The sequence below is a fragment of the Branchiostoma floridae genome, chromosome 13 (assembly GCF_000003815.2).
Source record: "Branchiostoma floridae strain S238N-H82 chromosome 13, Bfl_VNyyK, whole genome shotgun sequence".
NCBI classification, from domain to species: Eukaryota; Metazoa; Chordata; class Leptocardii; order Amphioxiformes; family Branchiostomatidae; genus Branchiostoma; species Branchiostoma floridae.
This window is the reverse complement of record NC_049991.1, coordinates 21,633,701-21,644,991: the sequence shown is the minus strand read 5'-3', so window position 1 is coordinate 21,644,991 and position 11,291 is coordinate 21,633,701.

Sequence of the window (11,291 nt, the reverse complement as noted above, 5' to 3'; positions counted from 1 at the left end):
ATGCCTAGAAGTTGTAGAAGATATTACAGGTCCCAGACACGGTACGTACAGATGGTCTACTCCACTGTTTGCGAGGAGGAGTACCTCTTTAAGTCACCTTCTTTGAACCGGAGAGAATTCTCTAAACTGTTTAGTTTTGTGATGTAGCCATATATCATGTAGCCAAGTACAAGTGGCCCCCATTATACCAAGGACACCCCGGACTCAAACTCAGTCGAATTTATTCAGGCCTTGAACCAGATATTTCGTGCATCATCTTGTCAAGTAGTCATGTCAGCTCCAAGGGCATTACGTTTAACAATTGGGTCAAGGCGAGAGCGTGTGCACTTGGGTTCAACAAGGTGAAAACGATTAGATGAGAATATCATTACAGAAGCCCTTCATTTTGTCATGGATTTGTAAGGAAAAGCCTTGAACCAAATTTGTAAGTGCATTTAATAACGGATCCTCCAGATATATTTACGAGACGAAGTTTGAACCAAATTTAGTTTACTCACCAAAGGTGAAACTAATTTCATGCCTTTCATCTTATCATGTACTCTCCGGAGATATTTACCAGAGGAGACCTTGAACCAGATTTCTGCGTGTTATTGGTTCTTCTCGTGCGATCGTTCTGTGGAGATTGAACAATTTGTGTCAATGAGTACGTGGCACGAGGGGCTGAGTAAGTTATACGTTATTGAGTGATCTTTGGCACAGGAGAGGCCCGTAGACTTAATATTGGGCAAGGGTACCAAATACTTCCTAGATTCTCTTTTTTTTTAAGTAAAAAGTTCGAAAGATGCTAAGATAAAGTTTGACATGCATACCAAGGGCATGATGAAAGTTACTGTTAATCTGTAGCAGTCAGTATTTATTTATTTATTTATTTATTCATTTATCTAATTAAGAATATTCGGGAATGTCCCTTCAGTTAAATTAATTAGTCTAATTTGGTTCCAAAGCTCATTAGCACAAGAGTGCTGGTTGGAAGGATGTGGGGCAAGGGAAGACGTCTCCAATAACTCCCAGGGTTCTCTTGGCATCTTGAAGTGAAGATTTCGTAGATTTCGATGAAATCATAAATGACATAGAGGACATGATCAAAGTTACTGTTAATCTATAGCAGGCAGCATTTAGTTATTTATTCATTTATTTCATTAAAAATCTTCGGGGTGGTCCCTTCAGTTTGATTAACTGATTTCCAAGGGAGCCCTTACGAAAACACAACAAATCAAAGATACAAGATGCTAATTACTTAACATGGAATTGAATAAATCATAAATGCACAATAATGCAACATAAAGTAAAGTAAGAATTCAGAATCAATGAATCGCTCATGTATGGTTAAATATTAGAAAGGTTGAGGTCAATGAACAGGTAGATGATGTGGTTTCCACTTGGTTGGAATGTTATTTATTGGACTATCTGGTGCATGCTTTAATTCTATATTTGGGGACGTATGGTTAAGTATGAGAAAAGTTTGAGGCCAGTGAATACGTACTAGTTGTTTCCACTTGGTTGGAGTGTTATTTTATTGGACGTCTGCGTGGTGCATGCTCTGATTCCTTATCGGGGGATGTACGGCACGGAGAGTTGGGCTTAACCGTGATTACGTTGTTGGCAGAAATATAGGCACATTCGCTGTGAGTTATCTGATGTGGATACGCGAAGGGAGGCCCGGGAAAGGTGATGTGCCACGCAGGGTTGTAGCTAGCACCCGTCCTTCCGTCCTTTGACGGAATTTTGCAGCTGGGGACGGAAAAAAATTTTGCCCATTCCGTCCTCCGTGAGCAAAATTTAACCCTCAAAATGCAGGAAATAGTGTTTCAGAGGGTCTACATTTCAAAATTTTCCTTCGGAGCATGCCCCCAGACCCCCCTAGGAATGTTGCACCAAAGCCATTCAAAATCAAGGGGACGGAAAATGATTTCTGGCTGGAAAGTCTGGTCTTCGCACTTCACACCGCGTAAGCCTGATTTTTGTAATCTGTAAATCATTCCTGGTAAGGATAGTAAAAAAAACGACCCACATTGAAAAAAATACCTTTCAATGACTTCGTTTCCAATAAAGAAAGATTGTATGGACAGTGACATCACTTTTAGAGTAATGATAGCCTTTTTTAACCAGACGCATTTGTAGCTCCAGAATCGCTTCCGTCCTCTCCACAAATTGTTATGATTTGAGCTTAATACGGCTGGATACCAGGCTACGTTGGTGCGTCACTGAAGAATATTCTTTCACACAACTCTGCATGCAGGTGAGAATGTTTGGGTTATGAAACTGAAACCCAAGAATGATGTTTCCCAGGCCTCAGTTTTCAAACTTACGACCTGCGAAGAAGGTAGGAGAAAGGTGGGAATTTATGCAGAGCTTGCACTGATTGTACCGCGGGAGGAGGGGAAAGTGCTTAAAGGATTTTAGACGTGACCACTCGGTAACTCCTGTGGGGAATCATCCGGCTTCTGCAGCTTAAAACTGTCAGGTCATCAGATATCCTTTCAACAAGAGCTGACATTTACCCACTACACAGAAATGCACATAGGACATCCACTGGAAATCACCCTCCTTTTTCTCAAGCAGACTGTGACCACTTAAATTCGTTTTTCCCATGAACGGTTAGAGACTAGAACCTCATTGTGGAACACGTAGTCAAAGCTTCTACGGGCATTCAAAATGCTTCAAATAACTTGTAACTCTTAACCACTGCTATGGGTACTCACCGCCACCCACCCGTAGGGTGGCGGACAGGGACTAACGCCCTTGAGGAGATGGGCTCTCTTTCTCCCATACACATATACATGTACAAATTACAAAACTAAGCGATCAACCGCCCTCCACACTAGAGTACCCCTACCGTTTCAGAGGCTTCGACTAATTGAAGTTATAGAATAAGAAAAGAAGAAATCCGACTTGCTAATGTTCCATTTGCACTGTACAGAGACTTCAAGTAGCTGAGGAGCACCCTAAGACTATGTCAGAAAATCGTTGGAAGATTTAGAGATCCTTGAGATCATTAAAAAGCTTGGAAGAGAATTTCTATGGGAAGCGGTTGGTAACCATTTTAAGCCCTTGGTGACCTCATGAAGCCCGTGGAGATTATTGGAAGATCTCAGAGATCATCAAAAGATCTTGGAGACAATAAGAAAGTCTTTGAAACCATTGGAAGATCTTAGAGATCATCGGAAAACACGGAAGACCATTGAAACATCTTGAAAGTTACAAAGTGTATTTTGTGGCTTTTCTTATTTCAAACGTACTTTTACAACATGGATCATAATCAGTCTATTAGTTCATAGATCATACAAGTTCAATGTAGACCAATGAATACTGTAAATGCATGCATTTTTCCACGGCAATAAGAGACTACAGTGCATGGTGCTACCGCGAACTTAAACCACCGCGAATAGTCCTTTTGTTCCGCGAACTTGAATGCATAGTTCTCTCCATCCAGTGGCACCACAGCTATAATGCCTGTTGACTGCCATCAGGTTTATTTGGTATGTAGCCTCTAAGGCTGCTATGCCCATATATGGCGCATTCGGACTTTATTTTTGCGTGTGACCTTACAGGTTGCTATGCCCATATATGGCGCGTGCCGACTTCATTTTTGCGTGTGACCTTACAGGTTGCTATGCCCATATATGGCGCGTGCCAACTTTATTTTTGCGTGTGAACTTACAAGTTGCTAAGCCCATATATGGCGCGTGCCGACTTTATTTTTGCGTGTGACCTTACAGGTTGCTATGTCCATATATGGCGGACGTTGCTTCATCGCATTAAAAACAGTTGTGGTAAATCTGGCATTACGGGGCATGCGCAATACCCTTAGCCGGGTGGGAAAACACCAGACCGCACACCCGGAAGGTAATCGGCGGGTTCTGATGCTAACATCCCGTGAAAACCCGAGCGGGCAAGGTTAAAACCTGGTGAATAATCTTGTACGGAGGGGGCGGATTCAAAACTTCAGTGGTAACTGCGAACAAGTGGCTCCGCTACATCCTCCATCTTTTCTGTGCAGTCAAATACAACAAAGAACTTTGGGAGTTAATTTTGAGCCTGTTTTTTTCTTCATTTCAGTTCAGTTAGTCCTCTGTATATTTATTGAGACTTACTACATTTGTAGAAGTATTGAAATAATTGGTGACTATCTCCTTTTCACCCGGAGACCGACAAGAACGCCACTGGAAAGGGTAACATAATTTCTCTGGTGCAACGAGCTGTAGGTCTTTTTCTTATTTTTAGATTTTTTTATTCCAATAAACATTACAAAATACATATAGAATACATCAACAGCAGTGCCGTACACAAACAGTGACGGGCCTACCTATTATCTTACATGTTTTCTGATTCTGATGAATAAAAGGTCGAAACTGGAAAAGTGTTGTGTTTCAGCCGTTATCCTTCTAACGCCTAATCAACTATTATCTTACATGTTGTTTAACTTAAGTCAGAAATGTCTTGTGCTAGGGTTGATACCAATCTACTGAACTGTTGATACTATACACAGCGTTTGCCTTGTCTGTCATAACCAGTAAAATATATAATATATTAATGTATAAGCATATATTAAGATAATAATATATAATATAGTATGATAATATATAAGCTATCTAGTCTACAAGTCAATTTTAAACAAAAATTCTTTATGTCACGAATGAATCGCATGAGAAAACATAGTTATGTACTATGCAGTTGGAGAAGTGTCGACCAGAAGCTCTAGTCTGCACGGCAACGCGCGGAAACATAACATAGCACCATGGGACAACTCCAGTAGTTCAATAACCTTGTCATCAATAGGCAGCTTTCAGATGCCCTTCAAGAGTATGTGACTTCTACATGTACTAAAGGATTTACTTCCAGCTGTGTCTCTGCCTCCATCTAGTTATAAACTATTAGCTTCTCAATCTGAAACATGTTTCAACTGTCATTGCTTTTAGTGTGCAATTACTTAATTCTACATAATAGCTAATGTTACTCGCTGTCATCATTATCTAATTTTACTTACGCTTTGATCATTTATGTACTGTATATAATTACATGTATGTATGTAGCCACAATATCAGCTAGTTAGCTGCTTAGTTTCCACATTGTATTGTCCTTGTTGCAATTCAATGAACCTCACAGTCAAGGGGTGGGTTCAGCGGTGACTAGAAGTAGAAATGAGTTAGGATTGCCAGCACGCACCAAGCGCTACAAACCGATTCCTATACCACACCTAACCCAGCTCTTCAATGAATATGTGATTGAATAGTAGATTGTGTATATATAATGTATATATTTCAATGCCTTTGTAATCGTTTTGATAACTGTTGGAGCAAGTTGTTTTTATTTATGGACTAACACGCAATTCAGCCTATGGCTGCAAGGTATAATCACTAACAATATCTTAGATTGTACTGCACTGTAAATTACTGGTTTGAAGAATAAACCAAGTGATTACTAAGGTCATTGACCGCGAAGGAGGAACACCGCTCCTTCTGACCCATTAGCCCTGACCTGCGCAGTGCCCCCACCCCTGGACAAGTCATCCAATCAGATAGTCGATAGTTAAACGGCCGTACCGTGACAATCCACGCCGTAACGACCGATCAAACTGCCCACTGAGCGTCTATTGGTAATCTGAGGGGATTTTCCCTCTGCATCTCGAATTCATGAAGCGTACTAGACTGATGGCATTTCAGAGTGCCTTATCTTTGGAAGCAAGCTTCTTCGTTAAGATGTGGTACTCTATTTTTGCCCCGAAACGAACCCGTGTGTCACAAAGCTTTCACACGCAACGCGAAGAGTTTTCTCTCTCTCCGTTCCAAAGTCAAGGACTGCAGAGAATTAGAGCATCCATGCATTAAAGATGATTGGCATTAAGGGTGACTTACTTAGGCAGAGTTCTTATTCAAAACATGTTATTGTGCCAGAAAAACCCCCTCGTTGGGGATTCAACCCTTATTTGCAAAGATAAGAAATGTCCGATTTTATTCCCGTATTCCCGGACTCCAGCGCATGAAAGCAGTTGTTGAGTTCTCCTTTATAAAGCAGATTTCTAGAGCTCGGTTATGCAAAGCTGAGAAATGTCTAATTCTATTCCCGTACTCAAGCGCAGTTAAGCTTTCCTGGGCACCTTACTTCAGCAGATTTCTTGGTAAGACATAGTCCAGTGGTTTGCCTCAGAATGTCCTCATATGTCACCGAGCTTTCATTTTCCCACTCCGGACTATGGCATCCGCGAAACTAGGAATGTTGAGCTTGTTTGCAGGTATCGTTCTTAAGCATAGGCTGGCTAAGGTATAGCAAGGTGGTTTGCCTCACAGTGTTCTCATATGTCACAGAACATTCATCTTCCTTCTCTGAACTATGATATCCATGAAACTAAGATCGTTGAGCGCGTTTGTAGCTATCGTTCTTAAGGTTGGCTAAGATATGGCAGGGTGTTTTGCTCCAAACGGCATGAAACGTTATTTCCCCAGTCTTGTCTCGTATTACGGGTGGCCGGATCATGACACTGGGCTCCACTGAAAGCCCTGTACTTATGCAGGAGCTTTATTAAACCCCAGTCTGACCTTCTGGGGTCAATTTGGACCCAAGGTGCATATTGATATCTGTCATCTTAACAATCTTCATCGGACCGAAAATTCCTTCTACGAGTTTGTATACATGTCTTGCAACCCCTGACAATTTTTCACCCCGATTGGCCCATTGCTATATAAGATAAGCTTAAAAGTTTGTGTCTGGTTGTGTTTTATTTTGTGCATTTGATACTAAATGTACGTAATATAAAATTTCGATAAAATAACGGGCATTCCTCAACATTGTCAGAGGGATTATAGCTACAGTGTATAGTTGCTTAGAAAATGACAACACCGACATTTTGGAAAATAGATTTAGCCTTTTAATGTAAAACATCATTATATAAAAGATAATAATGATGATTATTGATAATTTATGCTGAAACAAGATATTTTCTATCATAAATGTGGAGTATATAATATATATATATATATATATATATATATATATATATATATATATATATATATTTGGAGCGTAAATCATGATAATGACAAGTGATTACTGACACCAAAAGTTGTCGAAATAATTTTCATAGATTGATGAAACTGTATCTACATAGTAATCACAAAAAGAACCACCAGAAAAAAGATGTTTCTGGACAAAACAAAATTGTGTGACAGTACGGTCAGAGTTGTGGTAAAAAATATATCTGACGGATGGCTGGTTAATACATGCAGCATTATTATCTTCCTTCCCGGCCGATGGTCGGATTATATGTCCATTACCCGGCTAAATACCCGCGCGACCTTTCCAGTGAGCAGGGCACGGCTACCCCACAGTTTCTGACGGGATAAGGAGGGATGGGTTAGGCGATCTGATTCTGTGATAGGAGGGAAATTGAGATACATGTATTACAGGCAGCTTGGTCGGTCATGGAACGTTGTTTCTTGCAATATACACACAGTTACAACATTTCCTTAGTTCCGTTTCCTTTATCCTAGACTGAATCGTAAAGACTAAACTCTTGCTCCTTACGGAAGAAAGATATATGGAATAAGTTATCCTTTTCCTACGGTCGATTTTTTTTTGGGGGGGGGGGAGGGATTCTGGCACAACATAAAATTTCTAAAAAAGATTACCACAGCACGTTCAGATATCCCACTTCAATATAAACAAGTGTAAAAATGCGTGAGTTCCAATGGTAATCAACGGAACGATAAAGGGGCTACGTTGATATGATGATATGTTTGACTGGTGCCATCAGGAGACAGATGTCATGCAAGGATCAGTTCCACTTTCTCTGCGAAAAAGGCATTGTATTGTCAATTCATGATACGTTACTTTCTCCACTGACAATCACCCCTTCTCGTTTAAAGAGAAAACCAACTGGGGTGTTGTTGAAGTTCATTGGGTTCGGAAATATAAAGAATCACTTAGAAGTTACCACGAAGATGGTATTACATAGCTGGTGATGAACGATATGATTCGGTGTGTAAATTTCCCATGTATATGGACACACACGGACCATGCACAGGCATATGCGTCTGTCACTTGCTTGAGAAATCCCGATTCTTTGGTCTATCCGTCTTTTTGAAGTTTCATTTCGGGTAGAATGAGTTTTGAGATAACCAGCAGTTTCCCAGGTTAGGGTTGTACTGATAAAAAAGTAACACATAATTTATATACGAGCTGTATCAAATGCAGAGTTTAACGGCTACAAGTGGTATCTCACTCCACTTGGGACACCGGTGCGGCACTGCGGGTTTCGTTCATTGCGGCACTGTTGTGCTATTTTCACCGATTTTTATAATTTAGATATAGCGTTATACGTAAAGGTATGACTTGAGGCACAACCAAATACACAAAACATAATAAAATTCGTTCTTTATCTCTAGAATTCGTTGAGTACCCTTTTGAACCCCGCAGTGCCGCACCGGTGCCCCAGGTGCAGTGAGATGCCACCTTAAGTCTGTGCCATTTCGTTCTGTCCTACATTCCCGGCATCTTTATGCTTGTCCACCCTTCTCTGTCTCTGTTGCTGTGTCATTCATATCTCATCAAGCTACACATAACTTCGTAACGATGGGCGTTAAATCCAATCACATCCCATTCTCAATCCATCATTCCGTATCTACTGTGTAACTGCGTTACCCCCGACCCTTCATCTTATTGTCAATTCTCGCCTTACTTTTCACGCCATTCTCTATCATGGTTGATAGAATTTTCAGATTCCTTATCACAGTTTGTATGTAGCTTCTCCTGTCAAGGGAATGGGTAGGTTGACTCCACTCTTCCGTCTAATGAAACTATCAACATCTAGCTACACTTCGCGAAAAGTGGGAATTACCAATATGATGATATATACCGAGTAAATCTAGTAATGGTTGCCTTGGGTGACACGCGGGGGCAGCAGAGATTTCCTACACTATTTGTCGGTGTTTTTGTGGAATGAGCTCTCCATATCTAACTCAATGAGGTACTAAGTCTATGATGAGTTTTCGTCCCAGGGTAAGTACAGTCAGACAGGCATGTCTGAAAAATGGTTCTCCCAACAGAGAAAATCTTAAGTAAGTCTGATAATTTTAGCTTGAAATTTCATCTGTGTTGGTAGAAGTCATTCTAGAACGAGTTAAACTGCAATTTCCAACACAGATTACAGAAATGCAGTTTTTAATAGTTGGAAATTAAAGTTTAACTCGTTCCAGAAGTCTGATAATTGTCGTCTCAAGCATCAAATGCCAAATGCGACCATTGCCAAGCATTTACTGAAATTGGTATATCTCGCTTTTTCTTTTCGTTCAGCGACACATCCTATATTCATTCCCGGAAATATGCAATATTCATTTTAGGAAAGTTAGGAAAATATTTTAGGAAATTTGCCGTCTCCATGGTGCTAAATTCTGAATTACGTGCAGTAATTCGGTCTCATTTTCCGGGCAATGGGATTTATGTAGTTTAACTTAACTTTCTCGTTTAGAGAAAGTGCAAAACTTTCGCTACACAAGATACATTCCCGTAAACGATTCCAGGAACGTAGTCTTCTCGGAGATGCTGGGTTCCGTGTAGTCATTATTTCTCCTCTGAGTAATATGCACTTTGATTTTACCATGCAATAGTACTATTAAATTGCCTCCAAGATTTCTACCCCCCCCCCCCCCCCTCCTAACGACCTTGAGGTCAAGAGACTAGGTAGGCAGCCAGGCAGGTAAACCGCCTCTACAGAAAATCTATTCCCGGAAGAGATTCCAGGAAAGTAGTCCCCTCCAAGGTGCTGAAGTCCGTGTGGTTCTTCGCCCCTGCCCGCCCCTGTCCTTTGCGCCCTTCACGCTTCACTGTAAGATGTGCAAAGCTACATCACGGCTCCTGATGCCCACCGCAGAGCCATTCAACCGTCATTATCCCTGTCCATGGTTCTGATTTATTTGTAGCTTATTTCGTTCTCCTTCTCCCCGTTCTTTAAATCAGACGACTCCAGACTGATGGATTCCCCGCGCGTCCACCGCACCATTGCGTCCCCTTAGTGTGCACGTATTCACGCTTTACTGAAGTGATGAATTCTTTAATTATAGCTTTGTGCTCCACCGGTTTAGTCGCATGTATTCTTGATCTATATCTAGTAATTTCACACTAGAAATAGTACATATAAATAGTCTGTTCAGACGCGAAACAGTAGAGTTTACCGCTTACATTTTTCAGTTTTGTCTGTCTTTTTAGAAGCGTTTGTACATGCAAAATCTCCTTTACTCCTTATTTTGCAAACCTTCAAGCTTATTCCGACCAAACTTTGACCATCAAACATAAAGATTCAAAATATCCATCTTGTGCCAGCCCGTCTTTAACTGGTACTTTCTTACTTTTCTGCCTTAAAGAGAAGAAGACGTGAAAGTTAGAGTTGAAAGTATTCAGGTATCAATAACTACGACAGACGTCTTCTTATTTCATTATTCATACTTTGCACATTTCGTTTCGTGTCTAGGGGCTTGATTAAATTGGATTCATCAAATCCATTTCCAACCCAGACTTCAATTTTCTACCTCCATTCAATCATGTTTCTCCCACTGCAGACTGGAGTTGCGGAGCTTCAGTAGTTTATTCTGCGCCCTAAGGCCACACCAATTTATTTTCTTGGTTCACGGATTCGCTCGCTCCTATTTTTTGGAAAAAACAACAACAAAAAAATAGAAATTACCACTCAGCAAATTTTCACCATTAATGAAACCATTCACCAACTTTCTGGTGTAGCAAATTGGCCTTTCTATTATAAGCTCCTTAAAATGTGGGTATTATCATTGCAGTTATATTTTTCCTTCATGAAGAATGAGACAAACATAAAAACTGACACTACTTTTGTAATTTTCAACGAACAGTTGCTGTTACTGTACAGTAATAGTGTTTTTGTACTTTTTTCAAGCTTAAAACTTTTTATTCTTTATGTTTTGGATTAGCCCTTACCTTTACCCCAACCATTTTTACAATTCTTATCTTTATTTTTATTTCGCCCTCTCGCTCCATAATTTTTTTGAAAAAAATCCGTGAACCAAGAAATTAAATTGGTGTGGCCTAAGTGGAACCTGGTAATCTTCCTCATTGCGGTGTATCATTTGACTGAGCGAAAATCATATTGTACATAATTGCCGCACAAATGAAGCCGCAGTGATCTGCATCTACGGCGTATCGGTATAATTTCAGTTAATTTTTAATCGTGTCGCCGAGTAGAGTTGACGAGTCCTGACTAGATATTTGGTTAAACATTAATTTAGAGTGCCGCCAAGTACTGTCGATGAGTCCTCACTGGATATTCATAA